The 23,523-nt window shown below is 31.1% G+C and overlaps 8 non-coding genes across 8 annotated transcripts; all 8 read left to right on the top strand.

Annotated features, from left to right (window-relative positions):
- Nucleotides 1-124: 124 nt before the first annotated feature.
- Nucleotides 125-197, top strand: TRNAV-AAC (transfer RNA valine (anticodon AAC)). Its single transcript has one exon. It is a non-coding gene; the product is annotated as a tRNA-Val (tRNA).
- Nucleotides 198-347: 150 nt separating this feature from the next.
- Nucleotides 348-420, top strand: TRNAV-AAC (transfer RNA valine (anticodon AAC)). The gene has a single exon. It is a non-coding gene; the product is annotated as a tRNA-Val (tRNA).
- A 150-nt stretch (nucleotides 421-570) lies between these two features.
- TRNAV-AAC (transfer RNA valine (anticodon AAC)) lies at nucleotides 571-643 on the top strand. The gene has a single exon. It is a non-coding gene; the product is annotated as a tRNA-Val (tRNA).
- Nucleotides 644-793: 150 nt separating this feature from the next.
- TRNAV-AAC (transfer RNA valine (anticodon AAC)) lies at nucleotides 794-866 on the top strand. The gene has a single exon. It is a non-coding gene; the product is annotated as a tRNA-Val (tRNA).
- Nucleotides 867-1,016: 150 nt separating this feature from the next.
- On the top strand, nucleotides 1,017-1,089 carry TRNAV-AAC (transfer RNA valine (anticodon AAC)). The gene has a single exon. It is a non-coding gene; the product is annotated as a tRNA-Val (tRNA).
- A 373-nt stretch (nucleotides 1,090-1,462) lies between these two features.
- Nucleotides 1,463-1,535, top strand: TRNAV-AAC (transfer RNA valine (anticodon AAC)). Its single transcript has one exon. It is a non-coding gene; the product is annotated as a tRNA-Val (tRNA).
- Nucleotides 1,536-1,685: 150 nt separating this feature from the next.
- Nucleotides 1,686-1,758, top strand: TRNAV-AAC (transfer RNA valine (anticodon AAC)). The gene has a single exon. It is a non-coding gene; the product is annotated as a tRNA-Val (tRNA).
- A 150-nt stretch (nucleotides 1,759-1,908) lies between these two features.
- TRNAV-AAC (transfer RNA valine (anticodon AAC)) lies at nucleotides 1,909-1,981 on the top strand. Its single transcript has one exon. It is a non-coding gene; the product is annotated as a tRNA-Val (tRNA).
- The last annotated feature ends 21,542 nt before the right edge of the window (nucleotides 1,982-23,523 follow it).

Here is a 23,523-nt window from a genome sequence, read left to right as displayed (position 1 = left end):
TTGTAATATAAATTTCCATTTAATATACCTCTACGAAATCCCTTCCCTTTTCGAGCATCCTTTCTTTCTAGAGTGGAACTGCAGCAATTAAATATTTTAATACATAAAGAGTTTCCAGAGTGTCGTACCTATGGTGTAGTGGTTATCACATCCGCCTAACACGCGGAAGGTCCCAGGTTCGAAACCTGGTAGGTACATTCGTTTTTTATTGTTGCCAAGGAATTTGTAATATAAATTTCCATTTAATATACCTCTGCGAAATCCCTTCCCTTTTCGAGCATCCTTTCTTTCTAGAGTGGAACTGCAGCAATTAAATATTTTAATACATAAAGAGTTTCCTGCGTGTCGTACCTATGGTGTAGTGGTTATCACATCCGCCTAACACGCGGAAGGTCCCAGGTTCGAAACCTGGTAGGTACATTCGTTTTTTATTGTTGCAGAGGAATTTGTAATATTAATTTCCATTTAATATACCTCTGCGAAATCCCTTCCCTTTTCGAGCATCCTTTCTTTCTAGAGTGGAACTGCAGCAATTAAATATTTTAATACATAAAGAGTTTCCTGCGTGTCGTACCTATGGTGTAGTGGTTATCACATCCGCCTAACACGCGGAAGGTCCCAGGTTCGAAACCTGGTAGGTACATTCGTTTTTTATTGTTGCAGAGGAATTTGTAATATTAATTTCCATTTAATATACCTCTGCGAAATCCCTTCCCTTTTCGAGCATCCTTTCTTTCTAGAGTGGAACTGCAGCAATTCAATATTTTAATACATAAAGAGTTTCCAGAGTGTCGTACCTATGGTGTAGTGGTTATCACATCCGCCTAACACGCGGAAGGTCCCAGGTTCGAAACCTGGTAGGTACATTCGTTTTTTATTGTTGCAGAGGAATTTGTAATATTAATTTCCATTTAATATACCTCTGCGAAATCCCTTCCCTTTTCGAGCATCCTTTCTTTCTAGAGTGGAACTGCAGCAATTCAATATTTTAATACATAAAGAGTTTCCAGAGTGTCGTACCTATGGTGTAGTGGTTATCACATCCGCCTAACACGCGGAAGGTCCCAGGTTCGAAACCTGGTAGGTACATTCGTTTTTTATTGTTGCAGAGGAATTTGTAATATAAATTTCCATTTAATATACCTCTGCGAAATCCCTTCCCTTTTCGAGCATCCTTTCTTTCTAGAGTGGAACTGCAGCAATTAAATATTTTAATACATAAAGAGTTTCCAGAGTGTCGTACCTTTGGTGTAGTGGTTATCACATCCGCCTAACACGCGGAAGGTCCCAGGTTCGAAACCTGGTAGGTACATTCGTTTTTTATTGTTGCCAAGGAATTTGTAATATAAATTTCCATTTAATATACCTCTGCGAAATCCCTTCCCTTTTCGAGCATCCTTTCTTTCTAGAGTGGAACTGCAGCAATTCAATATTTTAATACATAAAGAGTTTCCAGAGTGTCGTACCTATGGTGTAGTGGTTATCACATCCGCCTAACACGCGGAAGGTCCCAGGTTCGAAACCTGGTAGGTACATTCGTTTTTTATTGTTGCCAAGGAATTTGTAATATAAATTTCCATTTAATATACCTCTGCGAAATCCCTTCCCTTTTCGAGCATCCTTTCTTTCTAGAGTGGAACTGCAGCAATTAAATATTTTAATACATAAAGAGTTTCCAGAGTGTCGTACCTATGGTGTAGTGGTTATCACATCCGCCTAACACGCGGAAGGTCCCAGGTTCGAAACCTGGTAGGTACATTCGTTTTTTATTGTTGCAGAGGAATTTGTAATATAAATTTCCATTTAATATACCTCTGCGAAATCCCTTCCCTTTTCGAGCATCCTTTCTTTCTAGAGTGGAACTGCAGCAATTCAATATTTTAATACATAAAGAGTTTCCAGAGTGTCGTACCTATGGTGTAGTGGTTATCACATCCGCCTAACACGCGGAAGGTCCCAGGTTCGAAACCTGGTAGGTACATTCGTTTTTTATTGTTGCAGAGGAATTTGTAATATTAATTTCCATTTAATATACCTCTGCGAAAGAGTTTCTTTTCTCGAGCATCCTTTTCCTCATGAGTGGGACTGGAGCAATATAATATTTTAATACTTTGTTTGCCTGGTATCCTTCCTGTGGTTTAGTGGTTATACTGTCCTCTTAACACGCAGAGGTTCTCAAGCTCCAACTGTTAGTTATTTTGCTTTCTGTGAATGAGTTATTTAAGAATGCATTCGTATTATTTGTTTTTAATTAAAAATTGTATTTTCTGCTTCATTATTTTTCCTAAATTTGTGTCAAAGCAGTATAATTTCTTTTAATTTTTATAATCATAATTACAGGATTCATTTATTTTTTTGTATCACCAATCCGCCCCGAATGATTGCATCCAGGTATTTTATAACTACAGTATTATATATTCTGAATGAAGCTAACTGTTTTATATATATATTTTTTCATACAATATTTTGTTCATATTTTTAATATTTAATGATGCTTTAGTAGTATTTTCGTATGAATTTCTTCTTTCTATGTTCATATGAATGATTTTGTGATGTTTTCGTATGAGCGATTTCGATTGGTTCTGTCATAACAATGTCATTCATGCATTGAGCATATCTTTCGTTCATACATTGAGCTGCATCCTTTTTTTTATTACCCCTTTGAGACCAATATTATTTTTATATTAGGGTTAATTTACTTGTGTGTCACTTTAAATTAATAATTAAACTAACTTTAATCAAGCACACATAATCTGTTATTGAATATTCGAACATACAGTATTTTATTCTAAAACAACGCTTCGAAGAAAAGTTTAATTAAATCCATGCCTATCTAAACGACGATTTTGACAACAGTTTTGAATGAGAAACGATTTTGCAAAACAGGAAGGCGTGAAAGCAGAACAGAATCTTAAATCATAGAGATCTGCTTCACAGAATTGTGACAAAAAGAATATTTTAATCCAAAATCTGATGCACCTGTCAATACCAAACGATAAAAGTATAATAACGCATGCGTCAGAGTTCGTTCGTATCCTTCGCGGGTCAATTACCCTTGAGGTTTTCTCTCTCTATTTTTTTTTTTTTTTTTTTAGATTTTTCATTTCAACTCAGTAAATGCAAACGATTTCTAACCAAATAATAAAAGTCCTTCTCTCCAAATAATCGTTTGCTATTCATTGTGTGTTTTGATTTGTTTAGCTGGATTTTTTGGCACAAATGTCACTGCTAGTGATAAGGTCATCACCGGAATTCGCAGTTGCGAAAACTATTCATGCAGTTCTTTGCATTGCGAACTGTAAGACGTGATATGTTTTATATTGCGACATTATTTTAACGAGGTTACAAAGGCGACTTAAGTATTCGATTGCTGTTGATTATGCTTGTACAATACGCATTTTAAGCACTGCTGTAATTGAGCAAAAAACTAAAAATTTAATTTCATGAAACAATAGAATCTTGATTATTTATGATCCAAAATATAATGTTAACACTAAGCAGAGAGATAATTCATTTTATTAAAAATTATTTTGTGTTTATTATTGATATCAATTATTTATTTATAATTTTGAAAAACTTAAATTTGTGAAAACTTCGTAACGATTATCTATATATAAATTTAAATCCCTATCAAAAATTAAGAAAAAAAGCATTTTTATTTAGTTTGCAAGTTAATATTTATTAACGAAAACAGGAACTATTGAAACACTATTGAGGTAAAGTATAAAAACCAATTTAAATGCCTGTTGAAAAGTACTTTCCAATAATGGTATTTTAACTCTTTTCACAGTTTTCTACGGCAATCAAACAAGTTTTTCATAATTTTTTTCTGCCCCATCTTTCTCAATAGAGATTCACTACATTTTGAAAGTGCGTTTGTTTGTTTGTTTTTCGCGTAAATATGAATTTGTTTTCCCTGACGTGCATACTTTTGCGACTTCCATTTTGGCAAAGAAGTTAAAAATGTACAGCGAAAGTATAGAATTAAATATAGGTGGTTAATAAATTTCGAGGAAACGCTTCCATCAGCTGTGGATTAATAATGGTTGAAGAATATAATAGGTCAAAATCTTTTTAATAAATCAAAATATGTAGTTTAAATAGTCATTTGCAACTTATGATAAAATTATCGTCTGTTTTTTTTTCTTCTCTTTTTTTTAAAAATAATTTTTTTTCTTTTTCTCTCTTTTTTTTTTAAATACATTTCCCCCTCCCTCACTAATGTTACCTGCTGTCCTCTTTTAAAAAATGCATTTTACCCTATTCTCGAATGTTCCTTACATTCTCCTTTTTAAAATATGCATTTTTCCCTCTACTCTAATCTTAACTGAATTCCCGCTGTTAATCCTTAATGGATATTTGCAACCATGTAAGCGGCAAGCCACTTTTGCTTGTTGATTCCAAAACCGCGCATATTGTGTTAAATATAAATTTTATTATTTCATTACTTTCATTGTTGTTATGTATGCAATTAATTTAATAACAATTAATTATATCTGTGCCATAATTAATATAATAATTAATTATTATTCTTATACTTGACAGTAAGTGAATTTAATACCGGACCGTTTAGGGTTAACAAAGCATTTTTCCCTCTTCTCGAACTTTAAATTTTATCTAAAAATTAAACCATGAAAAAAAAATTTAATACTTTAATGAATCTTTTGATCATAAATACTAAAAACATTTTGATAAATTATTTAAACTCATGCATTTTAAATATTTCTCTGACAGTTTATGAATCGTGCCTTTAAAAACTAATCACTTCGTTATTTAAAACTACCAATTCTTTCTGAAAAGTGCTTTCACCGACCTTTCCGATTCTTGAAAGGTTGACTACATTATCAATTTGTCAGTTTAAAGGTCACAAGAATTCCAGGATATACACGCGCAGGTAATACGCAACTGATTCGAGGCTGTTCCTTATCATGCATAACCTTAATGTCACTCGCTCAAGGACACCCTTTCGATATTTGGATATTTCTTTTAAATTCAAGTAAATACACGCCGCACGTATTAATTTCATCACAACTCGAAGCTATTTATCTGTATCTATGCTTTCTTTTTTTAATTTATGAATTATAAAATAAAAAATATATAAATTTTTTCTTTAGGTTTTAAAATTTATTCAAATGGGAAGATAAATTATTGTTTTGGTGAAAGTAAAATATACTTAATTAAATAAATATATACGATGCATAAAATTGCATAAATTTAATTGTATATTATGGAATAAATATATATTTATAATAAATATTTATAATTAAATATATAATAAGTATATAAAACAGCCACTCGTTGTATTTTCAACAAAGCAGCTGTTTATCTGTATCACTGTATTTTTTCCTTAATTTATAAAGGACAGAATAAAAAATTTATACATTTTTTTCTTACGATTTTAAAATTTGTTCAAATGGGACGATAAATTATTATTATTATTATTATTTTTTGGTGAAAGTGAAATGTACTCAATTAAATAAATATACACAGTATATGAAAAGCCATACATTTATATAACGCTCTATGCACCGAGTCTCAGCGGTATGCAAACACATTTAGGAAAAACGCAAAGAACTTTTATAACTTAATTTTCGTTAGTTTTTTAATTTAGAAAAAAAAAAAGAGATGATTTAATTTTAAAAAATGACGACTTGAACTCACGATAAAAGTTTTAAAAAAAAATTTAAAAAATTAACAAATTGAAATAACTTTTAATAGACAGTGATATATATGCTCTTTTTAAAACCATGATTGCTCAAACAAATTGCAAAGTAAACGTTTTATTTTTATTTTGCATTAAGAAAGACTGCATTTTTGCATTTAAACAAATAAGAAAAGATTTTTTTCGACCAAAAAAATATATATATTTATAAAATATTTACCAATTACTAAATACTAGAATAACCAATTGCTAATTAACTAAGCGAGCTAACCAATTACCAATTCATAACTTAATTGGTTAATTAGAAGTCAAGAAATCTTACGAAAATTTGAATTGAGAAAAACTAATTAAAAAACAAAACTTTCATTTCATATCTTTAAGCATAAAACGTGAGTTTGCAGACGATTCCGATTTCGAAAATGGGTGTGTTATTTTTTTATTTTTTTATATTAATATAGTAATATTTTGTATTTTTGATGTAACTTGGTAAGTTTTTTAGTTTTATCTTATACTTGGTGTCACACTGCTCAGTATATAAAAACGATCATAAACATATATTTTTTTCTTCTAAAAATCGTTAAATCCTCTAGACTTTTTCAATCTCGTCGATGACAGTCGTCTTTTGCATTATCAATTCATTACTTTACGCTTGGCGCAAAGTAAATTTTAAACACTGAATTGGTTGGTTATTTACATCTGCACTTATGTTCTGTTTAACCAGTTTTGAAGACGAATTAAAACCATCTTTAGGTTTAGTAATCTCAAAATTGAAAGTAACATTTCGAATATTTTTCTCAGCGTATTTGATAACACGAGGCATAATAATACAATAACAATAAACAAAAATAAATACCTGTGTAACTTTTGCTCGGATGTTCGGATTTTATCAAAATGTAATGTTAAGAGTTCGAGAGAATTTGCAAAAATTAATTAGCGCAGACGATATTTAAAGTCAATAAACAAGATACAAAACAAATTTTAAAATTACCTGTTCTCATTCCCATATTTGATAATTATCGTTATAATTGTCGATAATTATCATTAATATTCGATAATTATCGTTATAATTATCGATAATTATCGTTATAATTATCGATTATTATCGTTATAATTATTGATAATTATCGTTATAATTATCGTTATAATTATCGTTATAATTATCGTTATAATTATCGATAATTATCGTTATAATTATCGATAATTATCGAAATATCGATAATTATCGTCAATATTCGATAATCATATTCGATAATTATCGTTATTAATAATACACTCGACAATATTGTAATCTATTTTAGTCATTATCGATAATGATGGCTATATATATCGCGAATTTGATATTTCTCTTAAAATATTCACGATATATCCCGAGAATATTTTTTTATTGAGTTGAGATATATGAATAATATCGATATATCATCCAACTCTATTTGCAACGTAACGTTTGTTAGCGAGATCATCAGTTCCCAAATGGTGTTCCACAAAAAGGGTTCCGCGGAAGAGTCACAGAGGTTCCGAGAGTTGGGAAATTTTTTTGCCAGTTATGATTTTTGAAACCTGTAATTAAAATTTTATTCAATTTCTAATGATTTTTTCATTTAATTTTTCCGTGATTTTCATGAAATTATTTAATAAAAATACTAGAAGAAAGAAATTTTAAAACGATGTTTTTTTCTAATAACAATAAAATGAATGAATTATGAAAAGAATATTATGCATTTATGAAAAAAAATTCGCATCGAAAAAAAATAGCCCTATTGAACAATGTGGAAGTATCTTCTTCCTCTAATAACTATTTTCACCTTTTTTTTCCCCCTTCCTTTTTCGTTTTTATTTTAATGGGAACCATATTCCGTCTAATTCACTTTCAGTTTAAGCATGAACTAAAATTAAATTAAGAATTACCCTAGATACCGTTCCAGACCTGTGAATTTAACTGTCTGACATAAAACCCAATTTTAAGACTAAAATTGATAAAACAATGAAATGAAAAAATTTCCTTCTTCATTCATTCGCTAAATATTTTTAAAATAATTAACTATTCAGATTGCTACATATTTTCAAAATAATAATTAGTCTTTCATTACTTAATATGCTAGTTAATAGTGTTGTTAATAATTATAAAAACCGTCGTTGAACAGGCAACCCAATTTTGGGTTTATGACTATTAATGTTCAACTCCGTAGCCTTGTACTTTTGAACCAATCAAAAAGGCAAGGAAACTCCTGGATCAGTACATCCAGAGGTATGATTGGTTTTGGGAACTTTGTGATTGGTTATGGGAACTTGGAGGACTTTGTGATTCGACAAATTTAACATGCACCAGTCACCATTTACTAGACGGGGAGTCTTCGACCAGCTGGGATCGAGCCTCTTAGAGATGGGCCCAGTGCCCTACCAACCAGACTATCCCGGCCCCCATTTAATATTGTTAGTGAAATTTATTCAGTGAGTCTCAGGGTTCCTCCAAAAGAAGGTCAACCATTTAGGGTTCCACAGCCGGAAAAAAAATTAACAAGTCCCAGACGATTTAAAGGTAATTCCCTTTCACAAACTCAACCAAAAAGAATTCTTTTCTAATAACACATATCTTGAGGATGATGAAACAAAATCACCGACTTTCCACTAGAAAAAGCAGATGCAATAATCCCAGGAAGCAAAGAAACAAAATCCAACTAACTCTTTGGATGTGTAGTGGAAATAAACATGCCTAAGTGGTCGCCTTTTCTCCCTTTTTTTTTCCTCCCTTTTCTACTCGATCGAAACCTCGAATGGCGATTTCTGCGGTCTTGAGACTCAAGCCAGAAATCGATCCCTTCTGTCCCAAAGCTACAGCCATACCATCTCACACGACTCCGTATCCCTCCCTGGTTTGTTCTCCCCCCAGTCCCACTCAATCACAGAATACGGCGGCATCTTGAAACAGTTGGTCCTCCTTAATTGCTTCGATACCCCCGCTATTTGGATTAGAATGAGATCTTGGGACGTGTGTCTCCTCTCCCCATTGCGTTATCATTACCAAGAGTTACTTTCCGCCTTTCTTTATCGCTTTAATTCTTCACGAGTTATCTTTTGTTTGTCTCCTACTCCCTGAGAAATGGGATGAATTTATTTGAGTAGGTGAAGTCGTTTGTGTCGTTCTTGTGTTCAATCAAATTAAAAGACAGTAGGGAAAAAAGGCGAGTTCAGCGACACTGTCAGTTTATTTAATTTTTTAATTATCGTTCTGTTTCCAACTTCGTTGGTTGTTGATTATCGGTTTCTTTTCTGATTAGGCTTAAAGCTTTATTCAACTATCAGATAACACCAATCTAAATTCTTATTCGAGGACGCTGTAAATTTATATTTATTTGAAGGTGTGAATTTTTAAAGTATGATTAAAATGAAATTTCAATTTTAACAAATAATAATGCGATTGCTTTTTGCTTTCGCATGAAATTAACTTCAAACTGCTCAGTTATTCACTTTCATTGACAAATTTTAATTTTAAAAAATAATAATGTGATTAGGGGAATTTGATTAGGATAATGTGCGTAGAAGAGAACAGATTGTCTCAGATCTCGTTTTAAGGTTTACAAATATGCTGCATAACAAACCTTTTTAGGTTTACATTAAAAGGTTTTCGCTGATTTAAAACCTTAACTCAGCAACCTTATTTTGTTATCTGGGATGGAGGTTTGAAGATCTTTTGAAAACCAACAGCCAGAGCCGTTTTTATGTTTATAGGGGCCCTGGGCCTGTCATTATCTGGGGGACCTTTATGAATAAATTTAGAGAAATAAATTTAATTTTGAATAATTTTTATAAATTATTTTATTTTAAGAGTAAAAAACTTATAATTTAATTATAAGAACTTATATACATTATTTTTATCGAAAATTTAAGGTAACAATACTTTTCGCGCTTTTTGATAGGCGAATCTTCTATCACATCGTCAAAATCAATTTCCTGTAAGACATACAGTTTGCTTTCCAGCTTAAAATCCGTAAGACTTAGAAACATCAAATTATGAAGGTGTGTAGAAAATATGCTAGGAGTTAGAAAGAATACAAGAAAATACAGTTTGATTATTAGTTTTTTTTTTATAATCGTTGAAAAACTGACTCAATTTTGAAACTATGTTTAGCTACGTAGCCTTGACATTTTAAAACCAATCCAGAAGACAAGGAAATTCCTGGATCAGTTCCCAGAGGTATTGAATTGTCATAAGAACTTGGAGGAGTTTATGACCCCGACAGATTTAACATGCACCAGTCACCATTTTACTCATGGGTATTATTCGGCCGGCTGAATTCGAACTTCCATTCTCACGAGCAGGAGTCCATAGCCCTACCAACCAAGCTATCGTGGCCAAGTTATTAGTTTATTTTATAACAGTCATTGAACAGCCCACCCAATTTCGAGTTTACGACTACTAATGTTCAGCTCCGTAGCCTTGTAATTTTGAACCCAATCCATCATACAAGAGAATCCAGGATTGGAAGAAATTTTTGCCTTCATGGAGGACGTTTTGATGGAACTCACCCGCATTTACGGTACATAGAGAGGAAGAACACAAGTGCCTTCCACGGTTTGCCTGACGTTAAAGGGACTCTAACCCATGATCCGCCTACCACAGAAGATATTTCACGTCAGCACTGCGGTCGGTAAAAGTTGCAGGGGTCTGTCTAGGTTTTTCTGAAAGGTACCTATTTTGTGAAAATTTAGGCATAATTTGTGAAAAGTTAAAAATTATATTAAAATATCAGCACAAAAACATGGTAAAAATATAGATTTAATGTTTCTTAACGGATACAAAAACAAAATTTTAAGGAAAAGTATTTTGTGAAGCTACCGTTTTTCCTAAAGTTGAATTTGTGAAACTACCCTTTTAAATGAAATTGAATTTGTGAAGGTACCGCTAAACGGTAGCAAATTCGGCCTGGACAGACCCCTGAGTTGGGTGTGAAATTCATATCGACCAACCATCACTGGGATTCGAACTCGGTGCACCTCATTCAAGGAGAATGCTCTATTCCTTGAGTCCATCTTCATTGAGTAATAACTCTGCGGCAGGTGCCAATTTTCTAATTTTATTAATTGGTTCCAATTTCATTGATTTGCCGAAATTTAGTCATCTTCAAAATGTAAATGGTAATTTTTGATCTTTCAATCGTAATTTTTGTTGAAAAAAAATGGAAATAAACTGTTTTTCCTCTTATTCTGCAATAAATGCAGAAGCAACAACGAGGGTTAATGAGCGATAAGGAACAGGGAGCGGAGCCGTTGGTGGTTTTTTAAATAATTGTTAAATTATTAGTTTTTAACATGCATAATTTTAAAAAAAATAAGAAAAACATTTTTCAGTATTAATAAAAAGTAATTAAAGACTGTCATCAGATGGAATAGAACCCACGATCTCACAGTTTTGTGTTAGATTTCATAATCATCAGCCCCAAATATACATACCTGCCTTGCGGATATTTTTTTAATATTTTTTTTTTAAATTTAATAAATTAAGTTATTTGGATACTTGACATTCTGAAAAAATTCTTTCCAAATTACAAATTTTAACGTTTATAACAAGCATCTTCAGTTCATTTAGAAGTAAACCATAATTCGGCTTATCTTATTTATTTTCAGCTTATGTATATGCACCAAAAATAAATTCAAAACTAGACTGTATATAACACAAGGACTGCAAATTTAACTGTCGGATATAAAACCTTATTTAAGATTGATAATGATAAAAAGATGAAAAATTTACATTCCTCTAAATAAATACTTTAAAAATAGTCTGCTTTTAGGTTATAATGTTCGTAATTACCTTAATAAACTTTAATCGTAATGTCGGGGTTTCGCCGATAGAAGACATTTAATATATCAATGAAACACACTAAAGCTTTATATCAGTTAGCAATTAGTTTCAGAATTACAACTATAGAATAATTATTTTTATGATAGAATGAAAGGTTTTAAAAGACAAATATTTGTTAATGTTTAATATTTAATCAAAGAAAAATCATAACCCATATTGAAATCTAACGAATAGCCCCTGATAAATTTTGTGACTAAAAATATTGAAACCTGATTGATTTCCGGATTTTAAAAACACCTTCTAGTTTTACTATTCAATCAAATTGGTTTCGATGTCTCTCATCCCACCTGTCTCACTAGTGATTCAGCACATTTTGATATCATTTTTGTTTCGTTCTTACTTAATATTAATTTGTTTCTGACAATTATGTTTTAAACACATTTTTGCGAGAAACTTACAAATATAATATTGAGGACATTAACTGAAATATTATTATTATTATTATTTGTATTCTTCTTTTACTTGTATCATCCACACCGACAAGCAACTGTCTGCTCTAAATACTACGATAATGTAAAATGAGATAACCAAACAAAACGTATGGAGTTATTTAAATTCATGCTCAAAAGTATTAATTGTTTTTTTGAATTGACAATTTCAGTCATCTTTTAGGCATTTAAAATTGCAGCATATCACATGAAAGTATTAAATATATCACACAATAAAGTAAAATAAAAGAGAATTCTGATCCTTAGGAACTGATATTAAATAGTCTCATCATCGAATAATGGAGCATAATTACCTTTTAAACAAATCAAATTTTTTTTTACCTTTTAAACTAAAAATTTGCTTTAGACACATAATAACAACAAAAATCAAGGAGTTAAAAATAGAAACGACTATGATCAATAAACAATAAAATCATAAGCTAACTAAATAAATTAATTTTGCGTATGAAATATAATATTACAGATTAAACATATTTCATATTTAGGGGAAACATGGAAAATTTGGTCATACAGGAGTTTTAAAAAGTTTTTTTCTCGCGTTTAAACATTTGTTTAGCTGATGATCATTTGATTTCAATGCTCCATTAAACAAAATCCTATGTTGTTTCTGTCTATTATCAGTAAGGAAATTAAAATAAAATTACATTTGTTATCTCAATTTCATCCAGAACAGACTAAATCAAGAATTTTGGCAGATAGGCCAGTCAAAGAAGGAATTGAATAGTGGCCCGAAATTTAAATAAATAAGCAAAAAAATTCACAATGTATACATAAAAAACTGCGCAAACCTTTCACGTTTTCCCTAACCACAACCAAAATTGATATAATAAAAACATTTGCTTACCTCCAACGTGAAATATTTATGTCTTCTTAATATTCAACGAAAATTTGAGGTAGAAATTCCAATTCACGGATTCTCTTACGATTAATTTGAAAAATAACAAAATAAAATCAACTTCAAAAATTAAGTAAATAAAACTATTAGGCTAGTTGAAATATTTAAGATGATTAAAAGTAAAAAATCTTTTATAATAAATTAGAAAAAATATCTAAATTTTCTATGAAAGAAAATTTAGAATTGAACGAGGTCCAATTTAAAGGCACTATGGAAATCTCAAGACAGAGTGACCCCAAGGAATTCTAAGAAGACTCTCCCCCCATTTACAGCCCAAGAAATTTTTCTTCCTAGAAATTTATGAGCAGAAATCAGACAAAAGGGTGTTTCTGTGGATATCTGATATTTTTGAAGTTAGGAAAAAAGAGCCCCGAGGCAATATAAAGAAGATAAAAACATTTTCTCACAGTGTAAGGTGAGAAGGCTATTTGACAACTCTGTGGGTGGTAGCTACGAAAATGGGGATATTTTCATTAAAGGAAAGAGGTTTTTATTGCTCTTTTAGTTAGAAAAGTGAAGAGTAACAACTATTTTATATTTGTAAACACTTCGATTAGATTTTGAAAAGAATCCGGCAATGTAAGAAAGAAAAAAATATGTATGTTATGGGCTTCAGAGGGCCTCAGCTCTGAATAAAACTTAAAAAAAAGACGAAAAAAGTGGGGTTTGGGAGTCCTCTTAATAATATATATATATATATAATAAATGAGTTATAAATAATAAATGAGTTAGAATTAAAAAAGGAAAAACTAATGCAATGAGATTTTAGACTTTTGGGGGCCCCATTAGAAATCGGTGCCCTGGGCCAGGGCCCACTTGGCCCATCCTTAAAAACGGCTCTGCCAACAGCAGTCCACGGAGGTAGCCATCTTCCATCTAGATATGACTGTCTGGCAGAACACATACACCGAATTCCAGTCCTCGATGTCCCCTCTGTAACTCTTATGGCCCTATAAATAGACACAGCCTCCGTCAATGCACAGTTCTTAAAGGCGATTTTAAAAAGGCTCTTTATTGACAAACCAGAGAACTTTAAAGGTAATGACTTCGATCAATTCTGTTTTGCCATCTTTTTTATTGTATTTTTACTAGTTTTTGTTAATTATTAGTTTGTTTTAGGCTTGCCATTAGAAATGAAAATTAAATTTAAAAAAACCTCTATTAGCTATTAATTTTTTTAAAAAAATGTATTTCATTCCTAATGTGTTTTTCATTTTCAGAAGAAAAAAAAATGACTCAAAAATCTTCATTTTTTTAAAAGTCATACATCTAGGTCAATAAAACTTTCATAGATATTAATCTATTAATCGATGCATCACTAAAAATCGCAATCAATACTATCCATCTCCATCATCGGACATGGAACAGTTAGAGCGTTTCATATATTCCAAAAGAACGAAGAAGAAAAGGCAAGGGTCACATACTAATAACAAAAGAAATATTATCAGATAAGCACTTGGGAAAGACGAGTGGTCGAAACAATTGACACGGTGATAGAATGAACGTAAAAGCGGATGCAATGAATGAACGATAGAACAGCGGATGCCAGTAATAGGCAAATGAACGAGGATTCGTTTTGTTTTTTCTTCGTTAGATACCTGTTAGAAGATCTGTTATTCCAACCCTGAGGGAAACAGTTATGAAAATGGTGATATCAAAAACCTCATTTCCGCTCTTTCAGCCTTTGTCTAATATTCATCATTGAAATCGAGTTGGTGTCATTTATAATAAAGTGAATCTTGTTTCGGTTCATAGAGCACCGAATGATTTGATATATGTGGCACTAACGCTTTGCAAGTTTAATGAAAATTACAGTTGGCAGTGAAATTATTATCCATGCAATCAATAATACTCCATCATCTCCAGATTGCTGAAGACGTTCTATATGTATAATACTATAAATACCCATACTATTGAATACCCATCTACAATTTAGAGGATATCATAGCTGATGCAATGTTCAAAGATTTAAAAAAGGCCACTAACTTGACACTACAAATGGCATGTCTACACTGGTCTGGTGATTTGCAATAATAGTTGACAGTGCTATTCCGTCGCAATTAGGTTACTGAAACGTTAAATATGCCTCTTTCTAATATGTATTCGATTTCAGGTAAGAAATTGTTGTCCTTTTGTTTCCTCACCCCCACCTCCGCAATTCTCTCTCCCACCACAGCGGCGGATGCTAGTGATATCATTCTCTAAGTGATGTTCCGTCATAATTATGTTACTGAAACGTTAAAAATGCCTCTTTCTAATACTTATTCGACTTCAGGTAAGACCGAACACTAGCACACAGGCACTTAGTAAAATGTTCAACTATTTAGTAGTACTAATAGAACTATAAGTTTGGCACTGGAGTTATAAGCGTTGGATTCCACGGTCAACTGTAACTTTTATTACTATTTATTTCCATCTGTAATACGTTTCTGAAACGTTCTACATTATTTCTAACGGAATACCAAAACACACATAATTTCAGTAAAATATTCAGCAATTTCCTAGTACAATATAGTAAAAATAACAGTCTATAGAGAAATCAATTTGTTCCTTATGCAATATCTTGCCATTAATAAACTGCTGGAAAGTTCTAAATGATCTTTCTAAAACTAATATTTTAACAGGTGATGTGGTGATGACATGGTTCAAAAATAAATGCCTGCGTATGTATGTAAATAAACTAATAAACATAAAATTGAAGGAAATTAATAGAAATGCAACTAGTTTCCCATTTGCAAGTTACTGATACTTTGCAACCAAATTTTTATTTTTTTTAAAAATAGAATAAAAAAACAGTTTAAACTGGAATTATTTTGTTCATTTATGTAATTTCCTTATTTTTTTCTAGTTCTTTAAATTCTTTCCAAAATAATGCTTTAAAGTAAAATACAAACTCCAATCATTTCTCCAAAAAAAAAAATTTCGAGTGAATTCACTTCTATTTGTAGAACTGATTATTATGAAAATATTAATATGGAAATATTACGAAATCGTTTGAATGTTTGCTGTAAAGAATCGTTTGCTAGATAAAGGCAAATAATATTTCACGCCATAATCAAATCGTTTGCATAAGAATAGGACCAACGCATCAGTACAATTAACGGAGTAAGTTGATCCCTCAATGATGAACCGCTTGTAAAGAAAGAAATAAAGCAATTATAACGAAATCAAATATTAAAAATATTCTATTTTTAAATGGTAACTTTTCAAAATCGTTTTCTCATTAAACCATTGTTTTAATGAAACAGGCATATTAAGACATTGGTACGTAGTAAATGAAGCATCAATGTCATTTATACCTTTGTAAATTTCTAACTAACTTAGAAAACTGCTAAAGCAAGTCAATAAATCGACGTGGAATTTTTATGGCAAAATCCTTTTGGCATGCTATCTCTACATTACAATTCTTCCGCTTGTTAACGCCGAAATCATAAGCTCTAAAAAATCCCACACGCAAATATTGATTTCCCCTCCCCCCTTTCCATTGCTTTCATTTTTTTTTCCCCAACTCTCCCCCAACACACCGGCGGATGCAACACTGTTTTGGAATCAGGCGTGCATCCGGCAACTCAGGATTCGAATCCCGGAAGTGGACCTCTCGTCAACTCGACAATAAAATCCGGCTCGTCGGATTTTTTTTTTTTAAGTTTTTTTTTTTACCACACTATATAGCTCGCGCTCTTTCTTATACGAACGACTTTTGAGTTACGACAAGTGAAGATGAAACAATGGGATTCTCAAAATAGTGAATGAATGCTTATGTGTGTTCCGTGAAAATCTTTTCTTCTTATTTCTTTTGATTGTTAAGTCGTAAACCCCTGCGGGGCGGTATTCTTTTTCAAGAACGTGACTGGTTTGCTTGATAATTTTTATATCACATTTAGGATAACGATAACTGACCCTCCAGTCCCCTATATCACTTTCAGGTCACACACCAATCAGTTTATCGTAGAGCTGAGAGATATATCGTGAAATATCGATATTGTAATACGATAACAATATGTTTAAAATTTATTCTCACGATGTATTATGAATTCCATGTATTGTAATAACTATCAAAATAGTTTTTTTAATTCATTACTACTAAGGAAACAAATTATTGAAATAAATTCCGATAACAAAATTTTAACGATATGTCGTAGTAAAAAGGAGAGATACATAGTAAAACATTGATATACAACATGGTGACAATGTTTAAAATACATTCTCACGATATATAGTGAACATCAATTATGTTAACAAATATCAAAATCGTTTGTTTATAGTACAGCTTAGAAAAATCGTGAATATTGATATCCATCGTGGCAACGATATTTTAACGATGTATCTTGAATACCGTGCCTTAAAATAAGTAACAAAATGGTTCATTTATAACACAACTAGGAATAAATCCTGAAATATCGATATTTTTTCAAACCTAGCGATAACTGTATATTAAAATGTATTTTAAAGATATATCATGCATACCATGTTATTACATAAATATTGTGATCATTATTATCAACGATAAATCTTAAGTACGATAGTTTCGATAGTATTGGCGATAGCGATAATTTTCGAATGTATTATCGTGAGTATTGATAAATTTCGATGAGTGTTGATTGTTTAGTTAAAATAGAAAACATGCGATACATAATGAAATATCGATATTTCTCGATGATGCATCTCGATGCGAAAAAAGACCAAATAATAGACCAAAAATTTTAAGTCAGGGAAAAATGCTTACATTTGAAATTCTAAGTCTTTTGTGAACTAGTGAATTTCGCGTTTATTAAACAAGAGGAATTCATAAACTGCAGATGGTTTAAAAAATTTGGTCTAATCCATTAATGCTTCATATAAATTTGCTCAATATCATTGTTTTGAGCCGCGATGGCTCAGGGGATCGAGTGTTCGCCTTCTAACGAGGCAAACCGGGTTCAAATCTCAGCAATGACTGGTCGATACGAATTCGCATCCGGTTTGCACCGACAGCAGTACTGACATGAAATATCCTCTGACGTGGTAGGCGGACCATAGGTTAGAATCCCTTGGCTAACCGTGGGAGGTTCTCGAGGTCTTCCTCTCCATGTAACGCAAATGGGGGTAGTTCCATCAAAAAGTTCACTACGAAGGCAAATTTCCACCAATACTCGATCCAGGAGCCTCCTTGTCTTCTGGATTGGGTTCAAAATTACAAGGCTACGCAGTAGAACATTAGGAGTCGTAAACCCAAGAACTAGGTCGGCTGTTTACCAACGGTTATAAAATATCATTGTTTTAGTGGTACTTTCTTATTATCAGTATTTTTAAATTTTTTTTTCATAAATATATTTTTAAAAAAATTCAACCAATTCTTACGCAGCTGATTTATTAAACACCTGTATTTTTTTCTGATCAGTTTCCTTTCTGATGAAGACGTCATTTGGAAAAAATGATATCCGACTCTGCTTGCTCTGGGAACAGCTGCGACAACTAAAGGCACCGGCTACAACAGGTTTTCCCCCACTTCGTCCGGTTTTCTAACACCTGTATTTTCATATTTTATTTTTATTTAACAGAAATAATGACATAATTTATAGCGACTATAATCTGAAATAATATTTGGAATCAATGAAAGATAAAGGATTCGAGATTAAAGCCAGCCTGTATAGAAAAAATGAACCCCTCCTCCTGCCTGACTTTTGATCTGCTAATTAATTAACGTTTAAAAAAACTTATGTTCTCTAAATAAAAATTTATTTTAGAGAAAAAATTTTGAGAAAAATAATTTCTCTAAAAATTTTCTTTCCATAATTAATCCCATAATTGACTATGAGAAGAGGTTGATAATTTACGATCCTTAGGGTCGCGGTTCACAGTTAGTGTTCCGCGGAACCCTCGAGTTCCGTGGAGAGCTCATAGGGGTTCTTAGAATTAGGACAGCATTAACAGTTACGCAAGTCTGTAATAAAATTTATATCTTATAAATTTTTCATTTGTTATTTAATATTGATTTGATAACTCTTCGCAATGCTTATTTTCTTCTTTTTTCATTTTTATATATGCAGAAATCGCACTTTGACTAATTTATTTTCAGTTTATGCATACTAGACATACTAGATATGCATACTAGATATACTAGACTAGATATTACTTTAGGCACGCAGTGACGTGTATGTGCGTCTGAAGTCATATTCTTGGCCGTAAAGGGCAAAACTGAAAAACAAGAATTGCACCCTCTGCCTTAAAATCGCTTGGTTTCAAATAGCAGGCATGCAGATATTGGCAAGTAGCATTAGTAACAACAACAGCATTGAATAGTTTCAAAATAATTAATAAAACTCTAATTTATAAAATACTTTCAAAATAAATAATGGTCGTTGGTTGAATAAATATTTTAGGCGATTACTAATAAAATTTCTTCGAAGTCTCGGGGTTCCGCAACAAGAAGGTCGATCAATTAGGGTACTGTAGCAGCAAAATATTGAGAATTGCTGCCTGAGGTTGCATGCGTATATTACGTCAGCATATTTTAAGCGTATTAAGTTCCTCCCCCCTCGTCAGCACAAATAAGCAGATCACAATCCCCCCCTATGATCAAGTTAGACAAACGAAACACCCCTTCCCCCCCCCCCTGTCTTTCGCTTTTGACTTTCATTGTATTAATCTTATTTTAAGATAAAATTCCACTTAATGTGAAAATTGCATGAAATAAAATTTACGTTTTAACTCATTTTATAAAATTTTGAGTTGAATAGTTTTTAGGAATCTTTCATGTTCATAACTGTTGACCTCGATAAAACTCTTGAAAGAATTTTTTTTTCCCCTTTTTTTCTTTCTCAAATTCAGCAATTGTTTAAAATTTGAAATTTTTCCCCGAGTAATTTTTTGTGACTTTTTTTTATTTTGCTTAGAAAGTTTTGAAATTAAGGGAATTTTTAATGTTGCTCCCCCCCCCCCGTTATTTGCTTACGTAATATTTGTACGGTCAACTAAATGAATTAAAGAGTATCTGAATAGGATGATAATTGACAATTCTAAACAATGTTTTTATTTTTACGTTTTTTATAACAATTTTGAAACTTTCAGGAAATCTAAAAATGTAATTGAAGGTCTTGGAGCAATCAGCCACATTTCCAAATGGGTAAGGAGGATTTTTGGTAAAAGAAATACCACAACTTTTTAGTTTTTATAACAATTTTGAAACTTTAAGGAAATCTGAAAATGTAATTGAAGGTCTTGAAGCAATCACCCATATTTCCAAATGGGTAAGGAGAGGATTTTTGGTAAAAGAAATACCACAACTTTTAAGTGACACTTGAAAGTTGGGGTGTTTTTCACCCGTTTTTCCTACGTCATCAAAAGAAGAAGGCGTTCTTTTGGTTTATGTTTATCTACGCCCTTATCATTAACTCTTCAATTATATGTACAAAGATTAGTTTATGCAAAGAATAAATTATCATAACTAATTATTATTTTTATTATTTAATTTTATATAATTAAAAAGTTTGCATTATGAAGAAAGTACTATAATGATATTGGTACTATATCAAGTATACCTACATAGATTAAAATTTTTAAAAAAATAATCAGAAATGTAAAGGAAAAACAATTTTACAATTAATTTTATTCAAAAATTATTTTTAATATCTATTTTTATTTTGGAAACAACCGATCATTAGGTTTAAGAGCATGCCATTAGGTATATAAACATATTCTTAATTTAGCAGAAGCTCTTCCTTTGGCAAATTGGAAGACTTGAAAATTTCGACATGGGAATCAAATATAATTGAAGAGCTTAGTGGAGAAACATGTTAAACGTCAAATAACTAGGTTCTGGTTAAAGAGCAAAGAATAATGGATAAATATAGTACACAAGCAAGTATTCAGTTAAGGAGTTTTCAATTTGAAGGTTACATTTCGCGAATAGCTTCCTGGTGGTTTCACATTTAAAGCGATTTTTCGAATGCCCAATGGGTCATACGTAACAAGGCTTTTACGGCAAATAATATGAAATTTTCTTAACTGTTGTGAATTTACAACAGTTATTTATGACTGTTAGTTCAAGTTTAGCCAAAGCCATCAATGATAATCCCGTAAATGGCGCAAAATGTCAATAGCTACATTTTGTGATTTAATTTTCATAATAACAATTAGCAAAAAATGAGAATCCATCATTAATTTTGACTATCTTTTGACACCGTGGGAAAAACCTCTTGGTGATTTTTATAAAAGTTTAATAGCTTTGAAAATATTTAAGTTAATTGTCCGTTCTAAAGCACAGATAATCTTTATGGCAGGATGGTATATTAAGTTTAAAGTAACATCTTCTCTACCACTAAAGTGAAGAAAAAAAAGGAACATGCTCATATTTACCTAATTCTTAATGGAAAATCATGCACCTAACATGCTTTTCCACTAAGAATTTGAAGAGGCATGTGAAGCCAACGCATTTAAAAAGTTTAATGAAAGACTATGCTAAGTATCATTTTGAAAATATTCAAACTAATGAGTTCAAGGCCATGCTATTTTCATCTACAAACATAGAATTCTCAATTGTTCGTAACTTCTGCGGTGTCAAACGGATATGAATATTTTGCAATTAACAAAAGTACTTCTACATTTTAAAGATTTTTTTTTCCAAATTAATTAAAATGTCATTTAACATGTTCTTCCACTATGTTCTTAATTTCGAAAAGATCGAAATTCATGTGAAGCCAATACATTTGACGAGTTTAGTTGCAGATTATGTTAGATACCACTCCTAAAAGGTTTAAATTAATGAGTTTAAAACGCTTTATTGTTGTCTGTAAACACATAGAATGCTAACTTGCTCATAGATTCTGTGGTTTTCAATGGAAAAAGATGATTAGTTAATAGCTATAACGTTTCTACATTTGAAGTTCCTTTTTTTAAAATTAAATAAAATGTCACTTAGCAAGTCCTTCCCCTAAGAACATACCTGTTCTTCCACTAAAAAACATGTCACTTGGCAATTTAGCTCATATTCAAAGACCTTTTCCTATCTGTGGAGTAAAAACGATAAACAAACTAAACGGCACGAAAGCTTTTACTGCAACACAAGAAGTTCGTAAAACTTTTTTTTACGACCACGTCACTACAAAAGCAGTAAAACCAACTTTACAGATCCAAGTTCATCTCAATTTGCAAGAGTTTACTCTTGTAAAATCACCGAGTTTTTCTTGGCCTTTAAAAGGGTAATCTTTTGCATCTTTACCAATTTTGTAAATGTGTATAAAATAAAATCTCTATAAAATTATTAATATCAGAATCCAGTAAATTTAACAGGGAGCAAGACATATTTATAATTTTTAAATTTGTAACTCTAACTTGCCGACTTAAAAAGCGTTTTCATTAAAATGAAATTGTAAGATTTTACTGTAAATATGAATAATATAATAGACAATGTAATATTTTTCTGTGAAGTATAACAAATTATGAATAATATATAATTAAACTGTGAAATTAAACTAAACCTCCAATACGGTAATGTCATGCGATAATATATTATTACCAATTTCTGTTTTGTCTTGGTTAAGTTTTTATTTTGTCAAACAAAACTAAAATTTGATTTCTTTTTTGTGGACAAGTTTATAAATTTTTAAATGTAAAAATTGTGTTTTGTAAGTAAACAAATTTTCATAAGCAAATTGATATTATAGTCGGCATAAAATAAAATTTTATTTATTTTATAAATAAAATTTCGGTCGGCAATAAAATTTTTTTGAAAGTTATGATTACTTACGATAAAATTTTGGTAACAAATTTTTGTGCCCTAAAATGATTAAAAGTAACACCACTAAAACTTCAAAAAAATATTTTTCGATGTAAATTTATTAATTACCTTTTGATACCTAAATAATATTTAAATAAATTATTTATTGTAAAATTATTTTCAATTATGTCAATAATTTTTTATGAAATTCAGTGAAATAAATGCAGAGAAAAATCAAAAGAAACTACAAAATTTCTACTACTAGTAAATTTGTTGCCGTTATTATTATTATTATCGTTACTATAAATATTTTTTTTAGAAAATAGCAATATATAGGAAAGTCACGTTTAAAAAAAAAGCAACGGAGAAAATTTTAATATGGAATTCAATCTACAGAACACTCCTCCCCTTTCGTATAAATATTTAGAATCATTGACAAAAATGAAATCAATAAAGTATATCAAACAGGTTTTGATATTTTTAAGTCCGTTTTTCAGAGTAGGGATTCCGTCGATTTTTCATGTTTTTCTAGTTCAAAATTAATTTTCAAATCTTATTTTCAAATCTATATTTTTGATTAAAAAAAAAGTTTAAAAAAAATTCCTAGCTGAATGTTAAGAACAGTAATTACGAAACATAATGTTTATTAGAACATTAGTAATATAAATTCTAAAAAAAAATAGGAACAAGTTAGCTAGCTCAAGATTTAGAAAACGTTATTTTAGTAAAACGCTTTTTAAAGTTTGAAAAAGTATATTTAATTCCTAATGCGCGTAATTACTAAATACAAATCTGCTTGGGGCATAAGTAACCTGGTTGATAGGGCGTTGGGCCCATGTTCAAGAGGTCAGGAGTTTCCATCCCCCCCGGACGAAGACTCCCCGAGTAGTAAATGCTGACTGGTGCACGTTAAATCTGTCGGGTCTCCAGGTCCTCCATGTTCCCATAACAAATCGTCTATTC

Source organism: Parasteatoda tepidariorum, chromosome 8 (assembly GCF_982258835.1).
Source record: "Parasteatoda tepidariorum strain Cologne lab strain chromosome 8, Ptep-v5.0, whole genome shotgun sequence".
Lineage (NCBI taxonomy): Eukaryota > Metazoa > Arthropoda > Arachnida > Araneae > Theridiidae > Parasteatoda > Parasteatoda tepidariorum.
Note: the sequence above shows the minus strand (reverse complement) of the source record. Positions and strands in the feature narration are given on the sequence as shown.